This window comes from Taudactylus pleione, unplaced genomic scaffold, assembly GCF_031769625.1.
Source record: "Taudactylus pleione unplaced genomic scaffold, aTauple2 ptg000699l, whole genome shotgun sequence".
NCBI classification, from domain to species: Eukaryota; Metazoa; Chordata; class Amphibia; order Anura; family Myobatrachidae; genus Taudactylus; species Taudactylus pleione.
Genome location: NW_028285101.1, coordinates 1857518 through 1885304, shown reverse-complemented (window position 1 = coordinate 1885304; position 27787 = coordinate 1857518). Strand labels below are relative to the sequence as shown.

At 42.9% G+C, this 27787-nt stretch overlaps 1 protein-coding gene and 1 long non-coding RNA gene across 2 annotated transcripts in view; one reads left to right on the top strand and one right to left on the bottom strand.

Moving 5' to 3' along the window:
- LOC148477687 (uncharacterized) overlaps positions 1–27787 on the bottom strand; it is a 366671-nt gene that overhangs the window by 263105 nt on the left and 75779 nt on the right. Inside the window, exon 3 of the long non-coding RNA XR_015872485.1 lies at positions 6872–6928. This is a non-coding gene — a long non-coding RNA (uncharacterized LOC148477687). The remainder of the gene's footprint in view (positions 1–6871; positions 6929–27787) is intronic.
- The window catches only part of ZCCHC24 (zinc finger CCHC-type containing 24), a 172964-nt gene that overhangs the window by 107636 nt on the left and 37541 nt on the right, over positions 1–27787 (top strand). The window lies entirely within an intron of this gene.

Here is a 27787-nt window from a genome sequence, read left to right as displayed (position 1 = left end):
GAGCCCAGGCAATTTGTACCCACCCCTGCCAACTCCTATGGATGCTAGGAAAAGCAAAGGCCTCTAGTAGATGGACCGCCATCTATAGGTCCTCATCTCAGCCAGGTTCCAATCCTCCCCATACATCTACAGTTTGCCCCTGGTGTTTAAGATATTTATTCCCTATTTTATTAGAGCCAGTATAATGTTTAGCACTGTACAATAATAGCATATTACACAGTAGTGTATATCAGTCACTGCCCTAGTGAAGCTTATAATATAAATTCTATATAGAGCTGCGGAATGTATTCACTATATAAATAACTTGAATCAATAAATCTATACCCTGATAAGACCATATTAAATTTAAGTAAAGAAAGCTACTAGTATGATTTTGGACATTTGGTGAAACTGGAACACCTGGAAAAAAAACCCAGATGGGCACGTGGTGAATGTGCAAACTGTATAGCGCCAGCATATTTCAGAGAGATTTTTTGGGAATAAGCACAATGATAAAAAAGAATGGGTATTAACTTCTAGACAAAGAGGTAACAGAGCCCTTCTCTTAAGCTTACAATATATACTAAAATAGGAGCTTGATGCATGAACTGGTGCCACAAATTACATACATAAAAAACATTTGATAGGGCTTTATGATGCAGTCATCCAGCAATGTTGGTTTAAGTGTGCATAGTGTTGTTTTAGTATAGATATAGATTATACATATACCATCCAATTGTCACAATTTTCACGGAACAGTCCCTATTGCTGCCTGCAAAAGGGGTGGAGTGTCACCCAAAAGCATACATGCCTACCCTCCCGGTTTTCGCGGGTGGCTCACGATTTTTCGGGTAACTCCCGTAACCTCGGAAGGGTAGGCATTTCTCCCGCATTCTGACCACTTCCTAGTGATGAAGTGGGCAGAATGAGGAGAATTCCAGCGGCGATCGCGTGTCTCTGTGTAGGGGGCGGGGCTCAAGACGTGATTCTACATTAATCACGTCATTTGGCTCCACCCCCTATGTAAATTCTCACAGCAATTTTACCACGGAGGGGGGGGGGAGTGGCTTAATGACGCGAAAAGTCAGGTCCCGTCGCCACCCTCCTGCTTCTCTTACCCGGGCTTCTCCCGGGAAGAGATAGTAAAAGGTGGGAGTTTTGGGGAGGAGCTTGGATGGATCAGAGAAGGGCCCTATTTTGTCCCAATTTGGCATGTGTAAAAGTTGAGAGGTATGTTTGTAGGCTTTTCTTGAACTGTGTACAGTGTTTACATTATATTATTTGTTATATTTTCACTTCCAGGCCATACCCAAAATCAGTTAACACACATTCAAGAAATCCTTTGCCTTTTCCCTTACTAGATATTTTAGCAGAGCTCATCATTAAGGATTGTCAATGTGCATAATAAAATCACAGTTGAATAGTTTAGTTTTTGTCACTATTTTGGAATGTATGGATCAGATAGATACACATAGATATAGTGGCCACTTTATCAGCTACTCCTTCTTGTTATTGCAAGTATCTAAATCAGCAAATCATGTAACAGCAACACAATGTATAAAAAGTATGCATACAGTACATGGGCAAGAGGTTTATTGGTTTTGTTTTCATATCTAACACCACAAATGGGGGGGGGGTGTGATCTACGTGGTTTTGTGTAAGGATAGTTTGAGTACCTTGGAAACTGCTAAACTCCTGCGATTTTCAAGCACTACATATCACGTGAGCACCAGTTCTGTGGGCAAAAATACCTTGTTAATGCATACCTCCCAACATCACCCGGTGTGCCCAGCTCTCTCAGAGATGCTGGGCTGCCCCCTGGCCTCCATCCCCCCCGCACTGTGAATATTTACCGTGCGCATGCACATGGCATCTATTCTCCTTCTGCTTACCCGCTGCTCTGCTATGCAGGCAGCGGTGTGCGCTACCTCCAACTCCCCCCCCCCCCCCCCACTGTGGGTTGGACTACGGGACAGTCCCAGAAACGCGGGACTGTCCCGCTGAATAATAAACACTTTAAACAATAAACATACTAACATTACATTGTCTCAATGCACTACAAATGAAAGCTCTCTTGTAGTTCCCTTTTAAGTGTACATATTCCTTAATACACCCTGGGAATATGTCTAGCTGTGCATAACTACTTGTATGGCTAGTCTGAACTTGGCATTTGCATACACAGTGATCATTATGATGGTAAATTAATAATCGCTCACACAGTTTTCAGCTGCATGTTGTAGGTTCTGCACAGAGACTTTGGAACACGATTATGGTGCTGAAGTCATTAATATATTCAGCTGAACTATTTCACATTCATCAAAATCACCTATAGTACCTTCAGCAGATGGGAGCTGTAATACGATATTTGCTTTGCCCTCTAGAGTAAAAACATAAATATTATCTCTACATTTACATTATTAGATGAACAAAAAGGACAGAAATATTTCTATTCACTTCATAAATGTATCTGCACCCCAGAGTCAGCTGTAATAGATTCATGCAAAATGGATCCATTAGCTTAAAGAGCGCTGGGCTTTTTTTTTTTAATGATTACACATTTTACACATCACAGATATTACTATACTGATTTACGATATGGTAACACACAAGTGATGTCAGCAGTGATATGAAATCATGTAAATAATTTGTATAAACAGCCAATTGTGAAGTCGTTACTTTTAATTTGTGATTTCTAAGGTTGTTGATTCAGTCATTAGGAAAACTTGTGGATTATTTTTCAACCCCTACTCATTATTATTATGGATATTGGAAGTTGCCTTGAGTTGCACTCTGGATAAAAGCTCTCTGCCTACACATAACTCCTGGATGACTTGCAATATCTCTATAGGGAGTGCATTATTCCACAAACCTGAAAGCTTTGCTGCTAATGATGAATTGATTTTATTTAATGTTACTGGAGCCTTTAAAAAACTGCTTCCCATCCTGACTTACAACAGCTATGAAATGGACAAGCTAGGGTGATGGATAGCTGGCTGATTGAGATCGCCAAGATGTTCCTGGGTATTTGGCATGCGTAGCACCAGTTTGCATGTTTGGATGTGAGAGTGGTTTCTCCTAGAGTTTGGCAGCTGTGCCTTTGGGCTTTTCGCCATGCTTTGTTACATGGGAAATCCAACAGGCAGGAAGATTAGGAAACCAGAGCAACGTCCACGCAGTCACAGAGCGGCGTTTCTTTTGTTCATTTGTATGAACCTGCATCTGAATGTGAAAGTAATGTATCTATAACACCCCCAAACGTTCAAATTATGGTGTAAACGTTTCTACACTACATGTCAATGGACAATTCTACACCTTACTAAGCATCCCTGCAGGACTCCTTCATTCAAAATAGTAGCGGATGATGCTGATAATATGGTGAACAGTGGGCCTGTTTCGGAGATGTATGTAATGCCGATTTTTACGCAGAAGGAGCGATTGTTTGCCATTGCGTATGCGTCAGCCGCACTGCACACGCGATTGTTTTGCTATCACCCCAGCACAGAGGATCCATTCGCAAAGTGAGTGACAGGAAGTCATCATTTGGGGGAGGTAATAGGACGGTTAGGGAAACACAAGTGTGTCTTACCGTTTAAACGCCATTATATGGGCGTGTGATCTCTTATGCAGCATGAGAGCCGCTGTATTTGAGACCGGTCAGACCTGCTGCATGGTTAGTTGATGATACCTATTTTTACGCTGGCACATGATGTAGGACACAGATGAGAAGGTAGCAGTGGGCATCCCTATGCTTGGGTAAGCTTTGGAACTATTAGCATATTTTCACAGCTGCAATCGTATTGATATCCATCAGGCCCAGTGTCACTACAATTCCACTGTTTCCCCTTAAAGTGCGTATCCACTAATAGACATAGAAACAAATGTACGATTACGACATTGTACTCGTGCTGTCGTTTCACAGTCTGATGTGCATGTTCGGGTGATGATAGATGTCAAAAACGACCAGCGGGCGTGCTCATCGCTAGTCGTTTTTGACATTTAAATGGCCGATCTGCGAGCGATTAACAAACGATTGACCGATAACGATGTTGTTATCGTTCAGTCTGCCTGTTGAATCGCTAAGTGGATACCAGTGTTTAGTGTCTCTAGAGTTGTTACAGAAATACAATCTATGTAAAAGAAAAAAATATGCACACATTGCACTACTCAAATAGTGTTGATCCTACTTAAAATCTAATATGGTTTTCTGCCTCCAATCTTGATTCATAAACCTGTACTCTCTCTGCAGAATCTAGACATTCTCACAATGTAGACATGTAAAATGTTGACATTCTGCACAGACCAGAAGCGACGTGTTAGGGTTAGGCTACAGGGAAGGAGGGTTAAGCACTAGGGGGGAGGGTTAGACTATAGGAGAGGAGGGGTAGGCACTAGGGGGAGGGTTAGAGTACAGGAGAGGCGGGTTAGGCACTAAGGGGGAGGGTTAGGGTTAGGCTACAGGAGAGGAGGGTTAGGCACTAGGGGGAGGGTTAGGGTTAGGCTACAGGAGAGGAGGGTTAGGCACTAGGGGGAGGGTTAGGGTTAGGCTACAGGAGAGGAGGGTTAGGCACTAGGGGGGAGGGTTAGGGTTAGGCTACAGGAGAGGAGGAGAGGAGGGTTAGGCACTAGGGGGAGGGTTAGGGTTAGACTACATGAGAGGAGGGTTAGGCAGTATGGGGAGGGTTAGGGTTAGACTACATGAGAGGAGGGTTAGGCACTATGAGGAGGGTTAGGGTTAGGCTACAGGAGAGGAGGGTTAGGCACTATGGGGAGGGTTAGGGTTAGACTACATGAGAGGAGGGTTAGGCACTATGGGGAGGGTTAGGCTACAGGAGGGGAGGTTAGGAATAGCGGTTAGAGATACTCATCGCCACAAGCGACGTAGGATCTGCCAATAGTCATGACGTCACCACCGCACCAGATAAGTCCCCACTAGTCCACCGGGACATTTTGCGAACTCTAATCATGCCAAAATTATCATGATGAGAAGATGAATGTCAACAAAATACACCATACTCATATAGATGGGTTGTATTGTGGTGTTAGGCTTTCCTGCTCCCCCACATCAGGATCCTTTGGCTTAAGGTTAGCAAACAGGTGATCCTACATGTGGAGGTACAGTAGATAACAGTACATCAGGTGTAAAGCAAACGCAGCAGGTGTAGTGGAGTATTGGGAGGTTATACAGATTGAACAAACAAATAACTTTTTATTTACAGGCTCTTATCTTTCCGCCTCTCCACCACAATATCATTATTTCACGTCATCTGATCACATTACATAAAAACAAAATGTGAAGAACACATATTGCCTGTTATCTATAGAAATTCACCCAACAAACACGGTTTATTCACATCAAACAAATATTGGAATATAAATACCACAGGTATGCTAGCCAATAATATCAGCAACGCATATTACACCAATATTATATTCTAATCCTAGCGCAGCAAATAGTAGTAATTGGGATATTAGAATCTGCAACTGCACACTATACACATAAAGGGCTGCCCATTAAGTTGGTATCCTTCAGAGAATAATGGATTAACAGGAATAATGATCATCTTTACTCACCAGAATGTGACCTAGTACATTACATGGCAGTAGAAATCACAATACCAAATCATTACTCCCTAACATACAGCCTGACTAAAGAGGTGACACTCATGGCCTGTGGGGCCATCATTCTCATTGTACCTTACATATAACTACTTACACTGTAGTATTCACACTAGCATGCTCACAATCACTGGGATATTCACCTGTCTGTAGAGTTGCACACATCCATGCAGCTGCACTGTCTCTTGCCATCTGCTTGTGGAAGCAGCAGCCATCATCATCACGGAGCACTTGTGTGGTACCCCAGAAACTGAAAGAACCACCTATGCTAGTATGCCCTGGTGTCTAAATATAAAGTAATGTATATGCATGCGGCTCTGCACTGTTTGGCATTGGTGACAGTGGACATTGAGGATGGCTGCAGAGGCGGGCGTGTGGGCAGAACGGACAGTTGACTGAATGACAGTTGGCTGCTCGAGCTCACGATCCCAGGAGAAAGCGTCCAGGACATGGATAGAGACTCACCGGCCATTGAACAGTGCTGAGGCAGCGTTTGTCCTGATGAAAGCTGCACTGGGTGACTTAGTGGAACAATGATGGTCGGCTCTGAGTTGCTGGTAACAGAGCTGGGAGAGGCTGCCCAGTGAGACCTGCTGCCTTCTGGACAACAGTGAAGGGAGGCAGTTTTAAGGACTTGTACGCAGGGCTACAGCGCAGTTCCAGAGGCGAGCTTGACAGGGAGAGAGACGCGCCACCCTGCTGTTACCTGAAAGAAGGTCCAAAAAGCCGTGGACAGTCGGGAGCTGGTAGTAAAGCTGACACAAACCAAACTAAAAGTTACTGGCAGTGGAAATCAGACTAAGGGGTCTATTTACTAAGCAGTGTTAGGAAACAGAGTGAAAAGTGATAAGGTGCCAGCCAATCAGCTCCCAACTGTCATCTCACAGGCTGTGTTTGAAAAATGACAGTTGGGAGCTGATTGGCTGGCACCTTATCACTTTTCACTCTGTTTCCTAACACTGCTTAGTAAATAGACCCCTAATACTCTTCAGAAAACTTATCGGACGTTACTAGTTAGTGAACAAATACAGAAAGGAGTAAGAGTAAGTGATCACCAACGTATACCAACCCTACCTTTCCGGTAACTAATTGTGCACCAACAATAAAGTGCTAGACTTTTATTGGGGGAACTTCACTTACCTGATTGTTATTAGTGCAGTGTAATACTAAGTTAGAGTACAACGTTAATGGTTAAGTCAGAATATATAGAATAGTAATATTACTTTGAGTAAATGTTATGTTTGATGTGATTGGAGGAATTGACAAATATACTAACCTTTGAGATTCCACAGGGATCCAGGTGCATCCAGTGATGCCAGGAGCTGCTGAGTTCCTGTAAAATAAAAATACAAATGTTATTGTAATGTGATTTGATGTTATGTGTATTGTGAAAGTAAATGTAAAGGAAAATTTACAGTAAATGATCTTTGCAATAACCTTAAATAAACCTATCACCGCAGCTTACCAAAGTGCAAAGTGCTTACCTCTCTGTAAAGAAGGAAGAACTAGGGATTACTACACCTATCATTAGCTTTACCCCATAAATTTGGGGTGTTACACTTGCACCAGCCTACTTGTGTAAGACACTCATCCATTCCCTGGTCAACTTCAGACTGGACTACTGTAACCTCCTTATCTGGCCTCGCCGTCTCCCACCTCTCTCCACTCCAATCTGTCCCCAATGCTGCTGCCCAGCTCATCTTCCTCTCCAAACACATTACTTCTGCCTCCCCCTCCCCTTCAGAACCCAATGCAAATGACTCAAACTCACTTACAAAGCCCTCAGCCAATCCTCACCTATTTACATCTCTGACCTTATCTCCCTTCACACTCCCGCCCGTCCACTTTGCTCCACAAATAAACGCCATCTCTTCTCCCAACTGATTACTTACTCCCACTCCCGCCTCCAAAATTTTGCCTCCCTACCACTGGAACTCTCTCCCTATCAGACTCTCCACAAAACTTCACACGGGCTCTCAAGACCCACTTCTTTATCAAAGCCATCCAACTCTCATCCTAAACCACTGCTCCATGTTCCTTGCTCACTGTCTTTCCCCTCTGTGTCACCCCTGTCTATCTGCCTCTCACCTTTAGAATGTAAGCTCTGGCGAGCAGGGCCCTCTTCCCTCATGCTTTTCCTTCCCGTCATCTCCACACTGCCAACAATGGCATTAAAACATTGGGTTGTACCACCCTGCTGCTTGTTTGAGTATTATGACTGCTGATGCATTATTAGTTATAAACCCTGTCCATGTTTTCTACGGTCAGTCACTTTTGTTCATACTGTTTCTGCTTATGTACCCTTGTGGCGCCATATAAAGGATAATAATAAATATATACATCTTAAATCTCTGCATACACATAAATCTGCATTGCCCACAATTCCGACTTCAGGCCCACAACACTCCCAACTTAGCTTATGTGCATACACTCTGTTACCACCTAGTTGCACCCATATTTGCTAATAGCTGTGTTCACTCAGCTACTCATGCGCTGTGCTAAAAGACACGTTCTCTCTGCAAAATAGACTTCCATGCACCTCTACATCAGCCCCTCTTTCTCCGATTTGAACTCATGCTCAATCATAGTTATTGAACAGGTAACTTCAGTCTTAGAGTATTATTCTGAGAGAGTATATTAATTATGATCGGCGCTCACTCCCCTTATAGGAGGAAACAAGGGTGCTGCAGATCCCAGACTTCCCAAGGTCTAACAATAATAATCTGAAAATAGGAATGACATGTGTGTGGACCCACACATGTGTCAAAGGTGGGACTGCGCTCCGTGGATAGTATACAAATCTCAGCGTTTGTCAATGAATGAGTCTGAAACACTCTTGATAATCCTGTCATGTGATATATTTATTGGTAATGTTAATCACAAGTATATGTGATGTGTGTGAGTATAAAAATAGGGGAACACGATAGGAAGGGGGTTGGGGATAATGTAATGGACTGGTATGGAATAAAATAAGAGTTAATGCTGGAAATTAATAGTTAATAAACCGTTCAGTAACTGGCAAATGTAGGATAGCAGAGGGAGGGCGTCCCACACCCCACTGTACCTAACAATTCCGGTAGCCGCTGCTAGTGCAGCTACAGCCTTGGTCCCCGCAGTGTCCGGAAGCCGAATCCAGTGCAGTGCCGCAATCTCGCGAGAGGTCGCGGGCTGTAGGGGACCTGCCGGCTCCGGACTGCTGCGCTGAGAGAGTACCCATGCACAAACATGCAAATTTCAAGTAGCATCTGGCTGGTTCCAGTCAGCATCATCAAAATGTCTACATCAGAATGCTGACATACATGTAGACATTGTGATTGTTGACAGTAATATAGTCATCACATGCACTTAGGGTTAGGCTACAATCAGGGTTAGGTTAGGGTGAAATTAGGGTTAGGGTTACTTTTAGGCTAAAATAGTACTGTAGACATTCTGAAAATATTTGTGTCATGTTGACATTTTGAACATGTCGATATATCATACCACACAGCATCTGTCTGCCCTGACTTCTGTGCTATCTTTCCCGAGATCTCCATATTGAACTCTAGTTCCTATTGCTGGTCACTGGTGCATCTCTCTCAGAACTCAGACACACTTGAATGCAAACATGATCAGGCTCAACTCAAACTTTAGACCAACACATCTGCTCATACAGGGCCTGATTCAGATTTAGGAGCGATTTAAAAAAAAAGTGCAAAAAAAAGAAGCAATTTGCACCCGTGCAGAGAGAATAAAGTTGGCCATACACTACACCAACTTTCATCCAACTAATCCAATAGTTGGTTGGTTAGAATACACATCTTGTAATGTATGGGAGCAAATGACAATGGACAATATGCTCCCAAGCCCTGGAAACAGACAAAAACTGTCATTTAGGCAAGTTGGTTAAATTGGTTTGACTTGGTCCAATATATGGCCAGTTTCAGACTTTGGAAGGGGTGTGTCCTAGCTTCTTTCTAAATTTCATGGTGTAACTAAAGCTGGCCATATACCTTAAGATTGTCTATCCAACCATCCAACTAGCTGGTTGGTACGAAAATCTAGTGATGTGTGGGAGCAAATGACAGTCGACCATTTGCTCCCAAACACTGGAAAACTGACAAAAATTGTTGATCAGACAAATTGGTTATATCTGTTTGATTTAACAGAGTTGTCTGAACAACCGTTTTTGTCTTTTCTTTTTCTACATTTGCGAGAAAATGGTCGATTGTCATTTGCTCCCATACATTACGGAATTCTTGTTCCAACCAGCCAAACTATTTGGATGGTTGGACAGATAATCTAAAGGTGTATGGCCATCTTAAGTAGCCCAATATTTGTATACCACATGCAAAAGCAGCCACTGTAGTGTTTTCCCTGCGTGTAAAATAAAAGAAAGAATTTGACCCTCTTAAATTGCAACATGGTTTGTTCCTGGAGCAACTTGCTCCTTTTTTTGCTCTAAACTCTGAATCAAACTTAAGGGGTCCACACAATCCAATTCCCTGACATCCGATTTGCCAATTCCCAATCTCTGTTTCTGTTATGATCTGCACAATCCAACATGTTAGAAATCCACAACTTGCCATTTTCATTAATTTTTGAGTCGGAAACTGCAAATTAAGGATTTTCAACATGTTGGACTTTGCTGCTTTTTTTTTTTTTTATATATACAAGTTGTTGGCAAAACAGGCTAGTCTGCAGATAGATTGTTGATGTATGGGCCCCTTACAATCAGGCACACTTAGCTGTGCATTGAGTAACTACTGATAACTGAATATAAAGTTTGTGTATCACTCTGGGGAAATATGTGAACGGATCTCAAACACTCTAAAGATGGGTACACACTTAACGATGTGTACCCAGTACCAGGGGTGCCAGCATCGGCAAGTGCATACACACTTGCCGATGACAGCAGCGACGGAGCATCAGCTGTCGATATCGGCCGTTAGACCTGCATGCTGGTCCGATGGGCAATGTCGCTGACGACACGTGGGAGCGCGCATCATCAGCGACATAGCGGGTACACACCTGCTGATGTGGACAATATTTTGACTGATCCGCCGGATCGGATGACATGTCGTCTAGTTTGTACCCGGCTTTACGGCTTCATTTACGGGTTGCAGGTGAAAAGTTAAAACGACACCCGCAGACCTGTAGATTTACTGAAGATAATTATCTAGGTGTAAGCAAAAATTAAAAGGTTTTCTAAGGACAGTACTAAAATGAGTCATTGTGGATTTACAGTAAATCATCTATTAAAACGGCTTAGTATGTCCTTCGGGTGTAGACTTATACAAAGCAGTCTGGACTAAATATATGTTTTACTGTATATTTCTCTCTGAGCAGTCTCCTATTACATCGACTTTCTAAATCACTTTCTATGTATGCGGGTGGTTTAATAAGTAAGGTAACAAGACCTCTCATATGTGTAATGTTCTCTATTTCATTCTAATTTCCCACCAGGCCAGAGCAGGTATACCACTGCTTCCCCTAACAGCCATTATCACGGCGCCTCATATCAGTCAAACTGTCCCAACATCAGTTGTAAGATGGGACTGGCGGAAACAGTCAAACATTGTGGTGTGTAGTATGATCAGATTTCTCTGTCTAAAGGGCACATAAGCATCTGAAATTGTGTGGTAATAACGTCATGTCATGGAAACCGGTTTGATGCACTGCTTTTGATAACGGCAGGACAGACGTTCAAGATGAGCAGCGATCCGTACGGCCAAGCACATCCAGCACAGATAACAATTTGTGTTGCATTGAAGGTCTGACCATATCAGTGGGTACTGTGCACAACATTGTTCATGAGCAACTGGGGTACAGGAAAAAATGTTCACGCTGAGTAATGAAGCAAGTAAAAAAAAATTTACTCAAATTTCATCTATACCATGATAGATGCCTTGTCTAAGCATTTGTTCCAAAGGCACACCAAGTATGGGAATGTGGAAAAATAGTCTGTACCAAGGCCATACTATTGAATGTACGTATATTAACAAGTTGCATAAATTTACGCAATGAGTGGTCTTGTTACTTTATGTACCCTCCCTCGTATTATCAACTTAATATTTTATTCCCCTGATATTCACCTTTATTCACCTTTTTGTAGTGTATTTGCTTCATGATAGCACTTAGTAACCGGTTTGATTCATATAACAGCTGCGTTCAAGTTTCCCTTTAACTCTGAGTGACAAAACAAAAAAATGACACATTCTAAGCATGCAGACTACGTTAAGCATATAGGGGTAAATGTAATAGGCTGCAGATTTGAGAAGTTTTAAAGCAGCAGTCTTTTAATAGGCAAAACAAGTTTACTTTGCATATTAAAAGACCGCTACATTAAAATATCGGGCAGTCTCGCACTGTTTCAAAGCCGCAGCCTGTTACATTTACCCCATAGTTTGTTAGTTCATTGAATACATACATTATAAAGGCTGGGTCCTTACAGCTTTTACTTTGTACTTTACTTTTCTTTATCTGTAGGTTTGAAGCAGGAGCCAAGGTTTAAAGTTGTAGCTAAAAGAACTTAGTCCAATGTTATCTCAAGTCTTTGGCTCTTGCTGTCTAGAGCATCTGGAAGCGATCAATATAAACAAAGGACCCCCCCTACCCCAGCTCCTCTGAGACAGTACAGGCAGAACATGAGAACTCCTAGCCTCTCGTGGACACCATGTGGTCTATTCCTTCAACCAAACAAACCTGTTCCCCTTCCTCTCTCTGCTGTTTTACTTGGCACCAGCAAACCCCTTTCCACAATAGAATCCAGCTGTCCTTACGTCGTTCATTAAGCTCCTCTTTGCCTTTGTTCAGCAGAACATTGTGGACTATATATAAATATATATATATATATATATACACACACACACACACACACACACACACACACACACACTAGCGTCCCGCACAGGCTTCGGACAGGAGCAATTTCATCTCGCCACAGCCCCCTGCATCTCATAACAACCTACGCCATGTCACCACAGTCCCCTGCATCTCATAACAACCTACACCATCTCACCACAGCCACCTGCATCTCCCCACAGCTTCCTGCTTCTTAATCCTGCCCCCTGCATCGCACAACAGTCTTCTGCATTTCGCCGCAGCATCCTATATTTCACCACAGCCCCTTGCATCTCACTCCAGGCCCTGCTTCTCACTCCTGCTTTTTACCACAGCCGATCTCTGCATCTCACCACAATCCCCACTGCTGCTGCCCTGCAGCTGGCTGGGGACTAGCCACTGGAATGTTCTGGGAAGGACAGGAGATCATGAATTAAAGATTTATATCACAGCTACGTAAGCATATCAGCAGCATGTCCCCGGGGCTGGGGCACCTGTGCATATTTCTGCAACCTCCAATCGCACCCCTCCCCAGCTGCCGAATATGGCGATGAGCAATGTCTTCTTTGCACAGTGTACCCCATATTTCCTGCGCTTCCTGCTGAGCTTCCTCACTGTGTTGCCCCCTGTCCGAGAACAGTGCTGACTTCCATGGGAGGTTTATTCTGTTCACCAAGGACGCCCGGCTGAGTGGGAACATTACGCTGTAGAGGGAGCACTTCATGGTGGAGTGGTGGCTGGAGCCCGCCTGCAGGTTCAGAGTAGGGATGGACATCGTAAACTGAAGGTTACTAACCGTCAATGTTTTTGTTCAGTTTGTTCCGTTTGTAGTGCTTTACCATTTGATGGTAGCAAAATTAGGTTTGTCACCATAGAATGGAAACCATTCTATGGTTTTCTAATGGTTGTTTGTTTTGATTAAATTCCTGATAGCTATGCCTCCACTGGCTCCTTCCTGGCTACAGTTACTGCATCAGAGCATCTTCATTGGTTCCGTCTCTCACTCTGTCTGCCTGAGACGTGATCCTGCTCAGTCCATGACTCCCTGCCCTCTGTAGCTGCTGCTAAGCAACAGGCACATTGTTAGCTCTGATTGGCTCTCACTTTGTTGTTTCAGCACAATGGACAGCTACTCTGTCTTGGTGTAAGATTAGATTTTTTTCTGTGACTGCTTCAGTAAAATAGTGACTGCACGGCTCTCTTTTGTCACAGATGAATGGTTCATATACTTAAACCTTTCTTGACCAATGTTGTATAGAACAGTGAAAACATTCAAATCTGTCCAGTGTTTCAAGAGATTAGCCCAAACGAACACACAGACCCTAGAACCGGGAACTTTATTTTTTATATATAGATATAGAGAGAGAGATGTAAACTTGTATAGTGTACAAGTTTATGCACCTAACCAAAAGATTGGAGGCAGAAAACAATATTAGATTTTAAGTATGGTCAACACTATTTGAGTAGTACAATGATGAAACCAAGGCATTTTGTTATTACACTGGTAATCTGTCTGCATATAGGGCCTGAGGATGTATTCCTGTTTGTGTAACGGAAGGGCGGCAGATTTGCACTGCTCCTGTTAACACTCGAGGTGCACACATGTGCGAATGCAGATTTCCTCATATGCTTGTTACTAGCGAGATGGGATTGGGGAAGAGAATGGGCAGTCTAATGTAGGCAGAGGACTGTAAGAGCATGTTGGCATAGTTGGGAAGCAGATGAAGAGTCGCACGGAGACACAGATACACCTGTCAAAGCTGTATCAACCTGAGGGTAGGTGACAATACACGCTGATGATGTTCCCTACTAGTTAGCCGCTTCTGATTGTAAATAGATGTATACCAGGTGTATAACACTGATCAGGCGCTACCAGGGGTAGTTTAATCACACAGCAGCTGTTGGGTAGGGGAAAGTCAGTCCCCAATGACATATAGTAATTGGATAATAGAAGAAAAGAACACTCAAATGTGCCACATGTAGATTGACATATATATCAAACTAAAATGGTCATGGATGAAATGTGAAATTTGAGCACTGTTTTTTTATTATTATCCAAGCTGCTTCTGATTGGCTGATTACAAATTCACCTCTAAAGCAGAGAAGTGCTTTCCTTGTTATTTGTACAGATGTGCTCGGACTCCAGTGTTTTGGTTCTAAATCATCGTCGTCGCCGCCACCCTCAAGTGTTTTGGTCCAGTTTTGGATGTCTTTAAAAATTGTTAAAAACAGTTAAAATCATGCAACTTGGACCTGTGTTTGTTCCTATATTATAATTAACATCAATAACATTCATTACCCATAATTTTCAGTCATTTTTGACTGTCTCACAGCACCTGAAATCATGGGCCAGGGACTTAAATACAATCCAGAACACACAAGATTCTGTTTTTAGTTCCAAACTAGCATGACGACTCAAGTCAGGACTCTGTTCTATTGGGAACCCCAGAGTGCGGGTGTGTGCAGACCGCACATCTCTAGTTAGTTTTGCGGATATTATTTGATTTGTTGGCCATATATTAAAAAAAAAATTAATTTGTGCGTGAGAAGGAATATTATATCTGCCCATATTATAGTGTTTTTAATCTTAATAAAGTATAATTGCAAATGCATTTTACCTTATGAAAACTAATGTTCAATTCTTCTTCTGCTTATAACCTGGCTGTGTGTATGTGGTTGTTTGTATACTGTATCTGGTGTTAACCCTGGGCACCACATGCTACAAGTGCAGAGCTGGAACCTTGTGTGTTTCATATCACATGTACAAGATTAAGTACCTGCCAATTTTTTGGTAAGAATATATATATATTTTTTTATTTTTTTTTAAACTTTAATTTCGTATTACCGATCCAAAATCTAATTACGTTGACAAAAAGAAGAACACAATCTCTTAGTAACAGCTACCAATTTAGACATGTGCCCCCAAAAATTATAAATTCCCTGGATCAATCACCCCCATAGTGTCCTGCACTAATTACAGGTAACTGCCCTTAAAGTAAAGAGCCCCTTCCTATACTAGTAATGAAACAATCTTTCTTTAATTAAATTAACCCTTGTGCTCTTTTATGGTCCATGATATTTTGGAGTGACATAAGATATAGTTTTCATATTAGTTAGGTGACCTCTAAGGCAACTTCCATCCCATTTATTAATTATGTTGCTTACCTATACACCTTGTGGAGTTGTCCTTACAGTAAGGCGCGCAAAATTGAAACCCATATTCAAAATGTGACATAGCATTTTCATGGTATGTTTGCATCAGTTATGCTCAGGTTTTACCCAGTTGCATTACCTTTAGGGGCCAATTCAATAACACACAAGCTGACGCCAGGTGAACCAATTTCAGTAGCTCACCTCCATGTGCTGTGAGCGGATAGACACATCACACGTAGCCACTGGAACAGCAATACACATCAGCGCATTCATGTGTAGATAGGAAACCTATTACCACAACCTAGCTGTTAGAAATCCTGGTAACTTTCTACTACGCTTAGTAGCAGATAGTCTACTTTTTGAGTGTTGTGATACAGGCTAAAGATATAGAGAATATATTTATAGTAATGGATTAATAGACAAGTTATGTTTCTATATGGAAAAAAAAAAAAGTAATGAGCCCCCTTGTTAAGCCATACAAATAAAATTCAATCATCAGTACAAGCTGCCAAAGAATGAACCCTGGAAGCCTCTTCTCAGCCCACACTCGTCCCTATGAGCCTGAAGACACTTCCTCCCTGAACCTTGTTATTCTTCCTGCAGACTCCACAGGCTGTGGGTGGGAGAAATGGTTTATTTGATTCTTGGCCATAATGAACACATTAGAATAAGACCATCATCTCTATGGCCTAAAACTACTTTTGTTTACATGACAGGAATTGTAATGGTAAAGGGATTGTAGACCTTAGTCAACAGGCAATATACGAACATATGGATTATTGATTATTGATTTGTATGCAATTCAGCCGATAGTAGAAGACCCTCGTATATAAGATTACTGGACATCATGACGTCTCTCCCAGTCCAGTCCCGTAGTGCCCTGCGCTGAGGAGCCGCTGCCATTCCTCCCTACTGGCGGCGGATACAGACACTGCGGCTTCCCCTTTCCCATTAATACTGTGGGCATAATGTGCAATTGGCATTACTACTATGTCGTCATACTGTGTAATGGGCATTATTACTGTGTAGTGTAATCTGTAAGGGGAATTACTACTATGTGGTCATACTGTGTGATGGGCATTACTAGCATGTGGTCATACTGTGTGATGGGCATTTCTAATGTGCGGTCATACTGTGTAATGGGCATTAATACTGTGGGCATAATGTGTAATTGACATTACTACTGTGTGGCGTAATCTGTAAGGGGCATTACTACTATGTGGTCATAATGTGTAAGGGGCATTACTACCGTGTGGTCATAATGTGTAAGGGGCATTACTACTATGTGGCGTAATCTGTAAGGGGCATTACTACTATGTGGTCATAATGTGTAAGGGGCAGTACTACCGTGTGGTCATAATGTGTAAGGGGCATTACTACTATGTGGCGTAATCTGTAAGGGGCATTACTACTGTGCGGTCATAATATGTAATGGGCATTACTACTGTGGGCATAATGTGTAATTAGCACTGCTACTGTGTGGCATAATATGTAAAGGGACTACTACTATGTGGTCATAATGTATAAGGGGCATTACTACTGTGTAGTGTAACGTTTATAAGGGACACTACTATGTAGTGTAATGTGAATAAGGGGGTACTACTGTGTCTCGTAATGTGAATTGGGGATATTAGTATGGCTACACCCTCTCCCTACAAGACCACGCCCTTTTTCCGGCCATGTGGCTGTGATGCGCACTGTACCTGTTTACAATATGGGAGATGGGGGGGAAGCACCAATGCTCTTTCTAGCACAGGGAATCAAAATGTCTACATACGGCTCTGCTGGCATCTGTATTACTTCAGCCTCTAACACGTTACTATGTAAATCACACCAGCAGGCACATTTTTGTCATGTAGTGTCACTATAAATGTTTTACATTTAACTTGTATTATGAATCCTTGATCATTTTCATTCCAGTAATAATGTTTCTTCATTTCATCTGTAACACAGCAGTTGTTTTATTTCCCAAATAAAACAAGAATTGGAACTACAGATTATTATTCAATAGATGAAGCATATCTTAAACAACTGTACAAGTCAAGCAATCAGTTGGCCAGTACTTTCTCTGTTTTTCCTTGAAAGCCAAGGAGAAGGTCCTGCTGCAGCTGGAAATGATGACTAGCGTGCAGAGGTATTTACAGCAAGAGGCGTGTAGGCCACAGCCTGCTGTTGCAGTTATGCATACCGAGGGCCTCAGTTGTCTTCCCCATGGGAGTATACTGTAGCTGGCTTCTATTTGCTAAAATCTGTGTTTTGTGTGCGTGTGTCACGGGCCGTGATTCTATAAGTCCACACCCTGGGCTCTTTCACCACTTCTTACGTCAGTATTGTTTTTGTTTGGTTAAACAGGAGGAGATGCAATTACTTGATTGTAAACTGTGACAATCCTCCTGCAGTGGTCTCTCAAGAAGCCTTTTTTTCCGTGCAACAATGTATAATCTGCAAAACTGATATCTCGTGTTCTAAAACAAGTATCCAATTTATAAGTACCCTAATAAAGCTATCTGTACAGGGGAAAAAAGTAATATACCGGATTACCAGAGAGGCCAAGCAGGTTATGAAAGCCATTTGTTAGGATTTCCAAACTATTATTATTATTACCAGTTATTTATATAGCACACACATATTCCGCAGCGCTGTACAGAGAATATTTAGCCATTCACATCAGTCCCTGCCCCAGTGAAGCGTACACTCTATGTTCCCTACCACATGCTCACACACATATACACACTTGGTTTAATTTTTGTTGGGGGCCAATTAACCTACCAGTATATTTTTGGAGTGTGGGAGGAAACCGGAGCACCCGGAGGAAACCCACGCAAGCACAGGGAGAATATACAAACTCCACACAGTTAGGGTCGTGGTGGGAATCAAACCCACGACCTAAGTGCTGTGAGGCAGTAATGCTAACCATTACACCATCTGTGCTGCCCCACTGTACTGTACATCATTTAGCAATTTTCATAATTACATACATGTTCAGTTATAGTTGCATACAACATAGTCTAGCATATTATAAGAAAATGGTTTGTTCATTTCTTTATTTCTACCACATTTTTTTGATAGATTTTTGCTTTCTCAGCCATTTGTTTTCCCTAAACCATGCCATTTAAATATTCCATCCTATACACATTAATGGTTATGAATGAGGTTTAGAAAATAGAAATTATTTAGAAGTTTAAGTCCGCAGGGTAGAGCATGTAGTGAGCATGGTCACACATCACAGGGGTGTGGTCAGCCCTTCTGGTGCGCTGGACTGAGCCACCCCTTCCTGTTCTCTTCACTTGGCAGCTGTGCGTAGAGCATCAGTGACTGGGACAGATCTCCAACTTCCGGGCCTCAGTTCAGGACTGTCCTGCTCGGTTGGGAGGGGTCGATTATATTTATCAAATAAGAACAGGGTGAGGACTACATTAATGTCCTCATATGTAAATACTTAGGTTTGAAAGAAATAATAAATTAGGGCAGCCTTCTGATGCTCTAACCCAGTGGTCAGGGAACAGGGGTAAATTACCCCACATGGGGTAAAAATGAAATTCCTGGGGGTAATGGACGGACAGCCGGGCATGCAAATGACTCATTCATATGCATGCCCGGCTGTGCCGCAGGGAGGCTCTAAGCCGGACGCCCGCTGAGATGTTATGCTGGCTTTGAAATTGCAGATATTAGCATATTTTTGCAGCGGGTCTGCGTGCGTAATCACAGCTGCGATCCATAGTGAATCAGGCCCTCTGTCCTGATTGGGCTGGAGGGTATGTCCCATTCCCTGCTGCTGAGCATAGCAGATGAATAGGTACCTAACGCCAAATCATTCAAATATTGTTTTAGGGGAAGGAGAAGAAATGGAGTACAGCACGTCCGAAGAACTTGACAATTCCCAGTAACGTGTAGCCATTGCTGCTTCCTGATTCACCAAAGGGTAAAGTTAGGAAAGATGCCTATAGTACAGGGCCAGATGAACAATGGGGCGGATGGAGCTCCAGCTCCAGGCCTCCACATAAAAATAGGCCCATTGTCATGACACAATGATGTTGACTGGTCATCTGCTCTCCACACGGTCAGCCATAAATCATAAGTAGTAACATTGTATTTCTATTTACCTCACAAAATGAAGCATTTTTTTCATTTACATATTTAGGGAGGCATTGGGGCTGAGAATATAGGGGGGTACACACCCACATGGCACTGGCCACACCCACACAGCACTGGTCACACCTCCTCTGCATCTCATAATAGGTTCTTGGTCATTTTCAGCTCCAGGCACATGTGGCCCTCAATCCGGCCCTGCACATTGTATACACATGAAAAAAAAAGAACAAGATTTTGTTTGGAGGAAGAGGATGCATCTAGGTGGGGGCGTCAGAGTTATGGTGGGAGTGACGCAGAGCATTCTTCCCTTCAATTACTTTCCAAGGTTGCGGACCGCAAGCCTCAGTCTGTACCTTCTGTGGTAAGACTGTTGTACCTTCCTGTAACACATTGGGCCAGAAGTATCAAGCGATGAAAAAAACTGGAGAAGTGGACCAGTGGAAAAGTTGCCCATAGCAACCAATCAGCATTCAGGTAGCATTTATTAAGTGCATTCTATAAAATGATAGTTAGTAGCCGATTGGTTGCTATGGGCAAGTTCTCCATTGGTCCATAAATGTAAATTTATGAAGGGAGTGGACCAAAAGTGGAAGAAGGCTGAACATATTTTAACCATGCACATTTTCATCTGGTCCCACAGAGTGTCGTCAGAAGGCAGTTCCACAACTTATTTCCAGCTGCGCCCTGGGCGTACTCTTTTTGTTATGCCTGAGGCAGACATTGTTGTATTGCACATCAGCATATACTGCATTCTGAGTTGATCTTTATAGACTGTGTTTCACTTCGATTCACCAGCATGATGGAGTAGCGGAAGATACATGTTACTTTGGTGTTGTTGTGATGGTTTAGAATATTGGTTTAGGCCATACACTTTCCTTCTTCAATAATCCTATACTTTTTTCTCCTCCATTCTACAGGTCATTATTAAAATATAATATATAATACAATCTCCCCAATATATAGATGTGTCCTCATACATGTAGCCTCAATACGCCATGTGGCGCGATATGCCTGGCACAAGTAAGCTGCGCTGAGCAGTGTGTCTTTTTCGCCCGGAAATGCGTTTTAATCATAATCTGTGAGAAAACTGCTTCACGAGACTGTGCTGATTAATGTGATGTGTGACATATATATCTGTATGCGACTAGACTGTATACGAAGCACAACGGAACTTGGCGTGGAAATAGCAGTGGCTGCTGCATCATAGCACTTCATATACAGATTCGGACGCACGCAAACATAGAAGTGTTGCATATCAGATTAATCTGTGCAGTCTCATGAAGTGGTTTTGTTGTATTGCATCCCGACTAAGATGCTTTCGGGCAAAAAAAAAGGGAAAGGCACGTTGGGCGCAAGCAGAGTCGCAACAGGACCGGTCATGCAGAGAAGGGCTTTTTCTAGAGACGGCAGCAATAGTGTATAAGAACATATATGTACATTGCACATCAACATATACATTCTTCCTCAGTTATTTCCTTATTATTTTATTGTTACTTAACAAAATAAGATATTTCTGTTCTTCCATGAGCAATTGTATACCACATCCTGTCCAGTATACTGGATATAATTATCATGGCCTGTTCTTGTCCTGTGTGCCGGCATAGCTGCATACTGTTACACCACTGTCTGTATTCTATATTATATACTATTATAGATTACAGATGTGTCCTCCTACCTCTAGCCTCCTTGCACATTAAACAGCTCTTCTAATCGCGCCATGCCGTGGAGTGACTAGGTAGCGCTGAGCGTCTCTTTGTGCGACTTTTTACCTTCAAATGCTTCTTCTTACACCAAACAGCTAGCACAAGCCGCTTCTCCTGATTAAGTTATATGCAGCATTCCTATGTTCTCTGTGCGTCTGCGGGTGTATCTGCATGCGAAACGCTACGTCACAGTGTTACAGCCACTGACTCTGTAATGTAGCATTTCGCATGCAGATACACCCGCAGATGTACAGAGAACATAGGCAGGCAGCATATCATTTTAATCCGCAGAAGCGGCTTGTGTTAGCTATTCGCATCGTGTGCGAATAAGACGTATTTCAAGGTAAAAAGTCGCACGAAATATGCTCAGCGCTACTGAGGCACACAGCTCCCGCGGTGTGTTGCGCGACTTGTAGCGCATGGAGGATAGATGTATGTGGACAGATCTGTATGTACCAGTATATGTATTATTTTTGCCTGCTACAAATTTAGTATTTTTTTTTTCATGATGTTATTAACTTGCATTGGGTAAAACTTTAGATTACCTATTTGTTTCTTAATGAGGGGGATGTTGGGAATGTGATTCAGTTTTAATGACTGTCAGTAAATTTACTGACTGTTTGCCAGATTGGTTTCATAGGAGTCCTGGACGTTACTCCTTCAGCTCAGCAGAAAAGTAATTTAATAGAGATTACTGTAGAAGTACATTCAATAGTTTCCTGTAGGAGGATGAACCAGTTTCTCAGACAGTGATTACTGTACGTATAAAAGCACAGGGAGACTGAATAACCATAATGTAGAGTGCAATGCAGTTGACATCGGTGGTGGTTAGAGTGTTTGTAGTCAACTGTAAGCCATTTATTTTGGTTATCATTAAGTTCATATGCCAAGAGATTTACCTCTACAGTGTGCCAAGACTTAATGGGCCTGATTCAGAGTTATACATAAAACCTATGGTTTACGTACATCTCCATTGTTTGGTGATCTGTATTTCCCATGTGCACATCTATGTCTGCAATGATGGTCTCAGTGACCCCTAAGCCACTGCCTGATTGACATGCTGTGGCCGTTTGAGGGCGGGGAAGGGACAGCGATAGCCAGTGTTACAGAAAACGGGAGACGTGTAGGCCCAGTTCTCCGGGCATGCTGTTGCCAGTAGTTGTGTCACTGGATGCAGCTTCACCAGCCCCAGAAGGGTGAAATACACGCCTGTCCTGAGTAACCTGAGGGTTACCCAGATGACTGATGTTCATGTAGATGATCCGTTGCAGCGGTTTCGGACGCAGCAGCGGATCACAAAGACAACTGCTGTGTGACATGCGTACAATTCTAAATCAGGCCCAATATTCGGGATTAGGGGGCACGACTGCTGAATGACTGGAACAGCGTCAAACTTGTTGACCCGTGTGAAAGGTCCAATTAAACCGGCTACGTGACAGGATTGCAGCGGGCTCATGCAGTGCAATCAGCTGAATTCTATTGCTCTTATATGCAGGCAATGGGATATCTATAATGAGTGCAGGGTGTGCGGTGCCCACAAACGCACACCCTGCACCCATATAAAGTTATACTTACTTCTCCACGGTCCCTGGAGTCCTGCTCTGCTGGCAACCTGGTGCTGCAGAGCAACAAAAATCACAGGGAAAATGGTGTGGTCCCATTCACCCGGTGAATTGCACATGCACAGTAGAGATGTCCCCGGGAATAAGATGCAGACGCCATTTTCCCAGAGACCTGCGCATGCGCAGTAGACTATAGCACCAAGCCAGAGTCTACTGTGCTGCGATAGAGGAAAGGACCTCTATAGATAGAGTCTGCACTTGGGCAGTCTCCTCTCTCAAACCGCCCATTGTATTTTAGCGCTGTACCATTAATATTAGCAAATTTTTTTTGTGCAAGTTCAAAAAACTATTGTTTAAAGTAAAAAAGTAAACATAATATTATAGCAGTGATTTAAAAGTACCAATGCATGACTTTTATAATTGTTGTTCCCGAGACATCTGGCAGCATATTAAATCCACATTTTGTAAATAGAACTGTTATTATGTAATGTCACATTTTTATCCACAACAGAGGCATCGTGAGTACTTTGAAAATAATAAAAAGCAAAAATTGCTTTGCGCCCTGTGCAGATTCTTAAGAAATTGTGTCGGATTTTCCATCGATCAAAAACACTTTCAAATCGTACTCTAATCCGTGTTGACAATGTTAGTTAGCTAAATTAGTGACCAAATTGGTATAGGCAAACAGCACAGCAATGTCATTCTGCAATCCTCCCTCAGTCCTGTCTTGCCCTAGGCTGTGTTTCAGAAAGGATTTGGAAGGAATCTTTGTAAACCCAAGTGGAAATAATGTGGTCTGTGCATGTAACAAATTTGCCTAAGATGTAAACCCTACATGTTTTGCCTCTGAATGTAAAAAAGAGAGCTGGGATAGTTACAAAGTGACAATAGTACCAAAAACAATTGTGTCTTCCATACATAACCAGTAATAATATAAAAATAATACTGCAGATACACGCTCCAATGTTTTTTCTTTTCTTTTTAAAGGCCGTATGCAGCTTATTCTGCAGATAACTATGATTTGCTTGAAATCACAAGAGGAAAAGAAAACCAAATACTCTAACAGTGATAGGCAACCTGATGCACTTCAGGACCTCACGAGTGGCCCACTAAGCTTTAAAATGGGCACACATTAACCTTATTAATCATTGTAATAAATAAAAACTTTAAATTTGGGGGAGCAGATAACACATTTGTTGCTGAATCGCGTCATCGTGGCCTCCCCTGCTGCACATGCCTGTAATCACAACATTGTGTAGCAGGGGCCAGGGCCGCGATCGCGTAGTCACGCCCCCAAACTCGCATCATGCCCACCCTCTGTGCTAACTGGAGGAGGCATTCATATTGTCGGCAGGTATGTTCTAGATTATTGTAGCGACTCTGCTAATATCTAATCGTGACATCTGCTGATTGAGGGGCTGTAAGGATACAGGTATGGGATGTTATTTCTGACAGCCCCTGCTGAGGTCTACGTTAGGCAGCCCGGCTTCAGAATACAGCCCCAGCAGCTACTTAAGTCTTAGGGGTTTACATGTAGACAATGCCACTGTGTAGCTGGTATGAGGTGCCTAGGTCAGTAGTGCACCTCCTCTCATCCATTTCCACTACCAATTAGTGACCAAGGGGCCCCTGCACACACAACAAAGAACTTTCAGTTGTGGACACAGGTGAGATCACATGGCAATGCTGCAGTGCAATACAAATAATGCATCTCTATTCCGTACAGATTTACAACACTTAATTGCAAAATAAAAGATAACTGGGCTGATTCTGGGGCAGACGCAGATGCATTTTTATGCTAATGATGCGCTTTAAGTGCTTCTCTGGAGTAAATCTGTGCGACAGAATGTGCAAAGACAGAGACGCCCACTGTCAGCGTCTGTAGATGCTGAAATATCGCTGTGTGTGTCTTTAGACGCACCACTGACACTTGCACCTGCCTTGCGGCCTCCTATGTGAGTGGTTCATCACTTTCACACAAGAGCACTAGCATCTATGGGCTCTAACACAACCCTGCAACACTTCCCTTCTCACTGTGGAGCTCTTTCACTGCCTCAGAGCTCATATTCCTGTCAGAAGTGAATCCCTCATGACTTTCTGGCTGCTGGGCAATTGTATGGGGACTTCACTTCACTTTTAATATGGAACTCATACCCTGGTAATATGAGGATGCTCCTCCTTTTTAAACTCAGTAGGACACTGAGGGAACTCAGAAACCCTCATTACCAGGACCCTAGCTATTATGTCCCTCCTCTTCTTACGGACATGAATCACATACATCTCTGTAGCATCACACTGCCTTTCTTTCTTCTGACTGGACAAATGCAGACCCTCCAACAAGACCCGTTCATTAGGTACAAAATGCTCTGCTCCTGGACTTCCCTCTTAATTGATGATTCCAGCCACCTGTGGTGAAACACCTGTCTCATCAATTACCTAGTTCAACACAGGTGACTGCAATTATACATTAGGTAGGAAGTCCAGGAGCAGAGCATGTACCTAATGAAATGGGTCATGTTGGAGGGTAGGCAAATTACAACTACAGTAGCTGTAGCACTCTGCCCCTATCCTTCTCAGTGACAGCTCATACACAGAACATTGTATCACTCCCTCTGCAGCCATAATAGGGCTATATAACCAAACCAGAGGAGGGGTTACAAGCTAAATTATCGATGGTGCTGTGTTTTACATCGAAGGCAGGAAAACAGACAACCATCACACACTGATAACAGTGCAGGCATCGGCTGGGTGGTGTAATAAACAGGCAGGGGGGCTTATCGGGGAAGGAAGTGGGCCTATGCAGGTCACATCGAGGACAGGGCTAAGCTCAGTACCCCCAGCTCTAGGGGAAGGAATAAAAACATTGGCGCCCTGCTTGCCATCAACAGCCGATGGCCATCTCTAGTAGGGATGTGCGCCGGACCATTTTTGCCAGATTTGGTTCTAATTCGTCGTCCGGCTTTGGATTTGGATTTGCCAAACTGCGGTGACTGGCTTTGGATTTGCATTTTTTGCCAAAATTCGCAAAAAAATCTAAAATGAGATAAATTGGAGTGTTATTTACCTCAATAACATTAATTTACAGTCATTTACAGTCAATTTAGACCACCTCACAGCTTAAATTATTGTTTTCACCATTATTGGCCAAGGGTTGCAGTGAGCTGACTGGTTACCAAGCGCAGAGCAGCGGCACAGACACCACAGTTTAAAGCACATCTATGAAACTATGCCACACAGCAGTGGCAGAAATGAAAGGTAGTGCAAGATGGAATTGTCCTTGGGATATGTTGGATCTTAAAAAGGACATGCACACTTTAACAAACCAAGCATTTCAGCGACAGGTACTGCCACTTTGTGGCTGAAGTGCTTGGTTTGTTTGGACCCCCACAAAAAAATCTTCCAATCTACTAAAGGCAACAGGTCTACAGTGGCATGATGTCACCATCATTGCCATCCTCGCCCTCATCAGTGTGTACATCATCCGATTCCTCACACAATATCAGTTCATCCCCCCTGGAATCCACCATTACAGAAGTATCTGTACTGTGACGTGATTGGTGGGAAAGGTTTTCCTCGTGAAATTTCCAGTTCATTTTAATGAACATCATTTTTTCTACATTTTGTGGAAGTAGCCTCCTTCGTCGTTCGCTCACAAGGTTCCCGGCTGTACTGAAAACTCTCTCCGAGTACACACTGGAGGGTGGGCAGCTTAAGTAATGCAAATCCAGTTTATACAAGGGTCTCCAAATTGCCTTTTTTTTCTTTCAATATTCGAATGGACTCTGTGACATGTCTACGTGTACGGTGTCCTGAAAATAATCCTCCACAATTCTTTGGATGGTAATCGTATTAGATTATTATTATCCTTTATTTATATGGCGCCACAAGTGTTCCGCAGCGCCGTACATAGAACTAATAGGTGAACAAGAAACAAGTAACTTACAGTACATTACAGTGCAGGACAAGGACACGACTTATATACATTGCTGAAATAGTGATTAAAGCACTCACAATAAGCTGCCGGGAGTTGGCAGTCCCGTGTTAGGTGCCCTAATGGGGAGTAGAGAGTAGAAGAAAATGTAAAGAGAAGCACATGAGGGAAGAGGTCCCTGCTCATGAGAGCTTAGATGGAGTTACGGTAGAGGTGTCATTGGTGTTGGGCAAATCTTTTAGACCCGACCAGATGTCAAAATGTTGATTTGACTTATCTGCATCACCACTGGGTCTTTTGGAAAAGGTGATTTTTCTTTCTGGCTGCTGCTGGAGAAAGACGTCATCGTAGTGCCATGTGTCACTTCAGCTGCCAACTTGCTCACCAGGAGCGCTTTGGTTCTTTTAAGATCTGGGTCAGTTGTAAAAAAAGACACAGCATACGACTTGAACCTAGGATCAAGCTTGGTTGCTAAAATAGAATTATCAGATTTCAAGATCTTGGCCACCCGTGGATCCTGGCGAATCGAACAAAGGACTTGACCTATCAGTCCAGCATACTTTGCGGAATCACTTTGTTTAATCTCATCCTTCAATTTCTCCAGCTGCTTTTCCAAAAGCGAAATCAGGGGAATCACCTTACTCAAGCTAGCAGTGTCAGCACTCACTTCACAAGTGGCAACTTAAAATGGTTTGAGCACCTTGCACAAGACAGAAAGTACTCTCCACTGTGCTGGGCTAAGGTACATTCCCCCTCCTCTCCCAATGTCATGGCTTGTCGTATAGCTATGGATGGCTTTTTGCTGCTCCTCCACCCGCTGAAGCATATACAGTGTTGAGTTCCACCCCGTTACCACTTCTTGCTTCAGTTGATGGCAGGGCAAATTAAACTGCTCTTGCAGGTGCTGCAAACTCCTGCACGCTGTTGCTGAA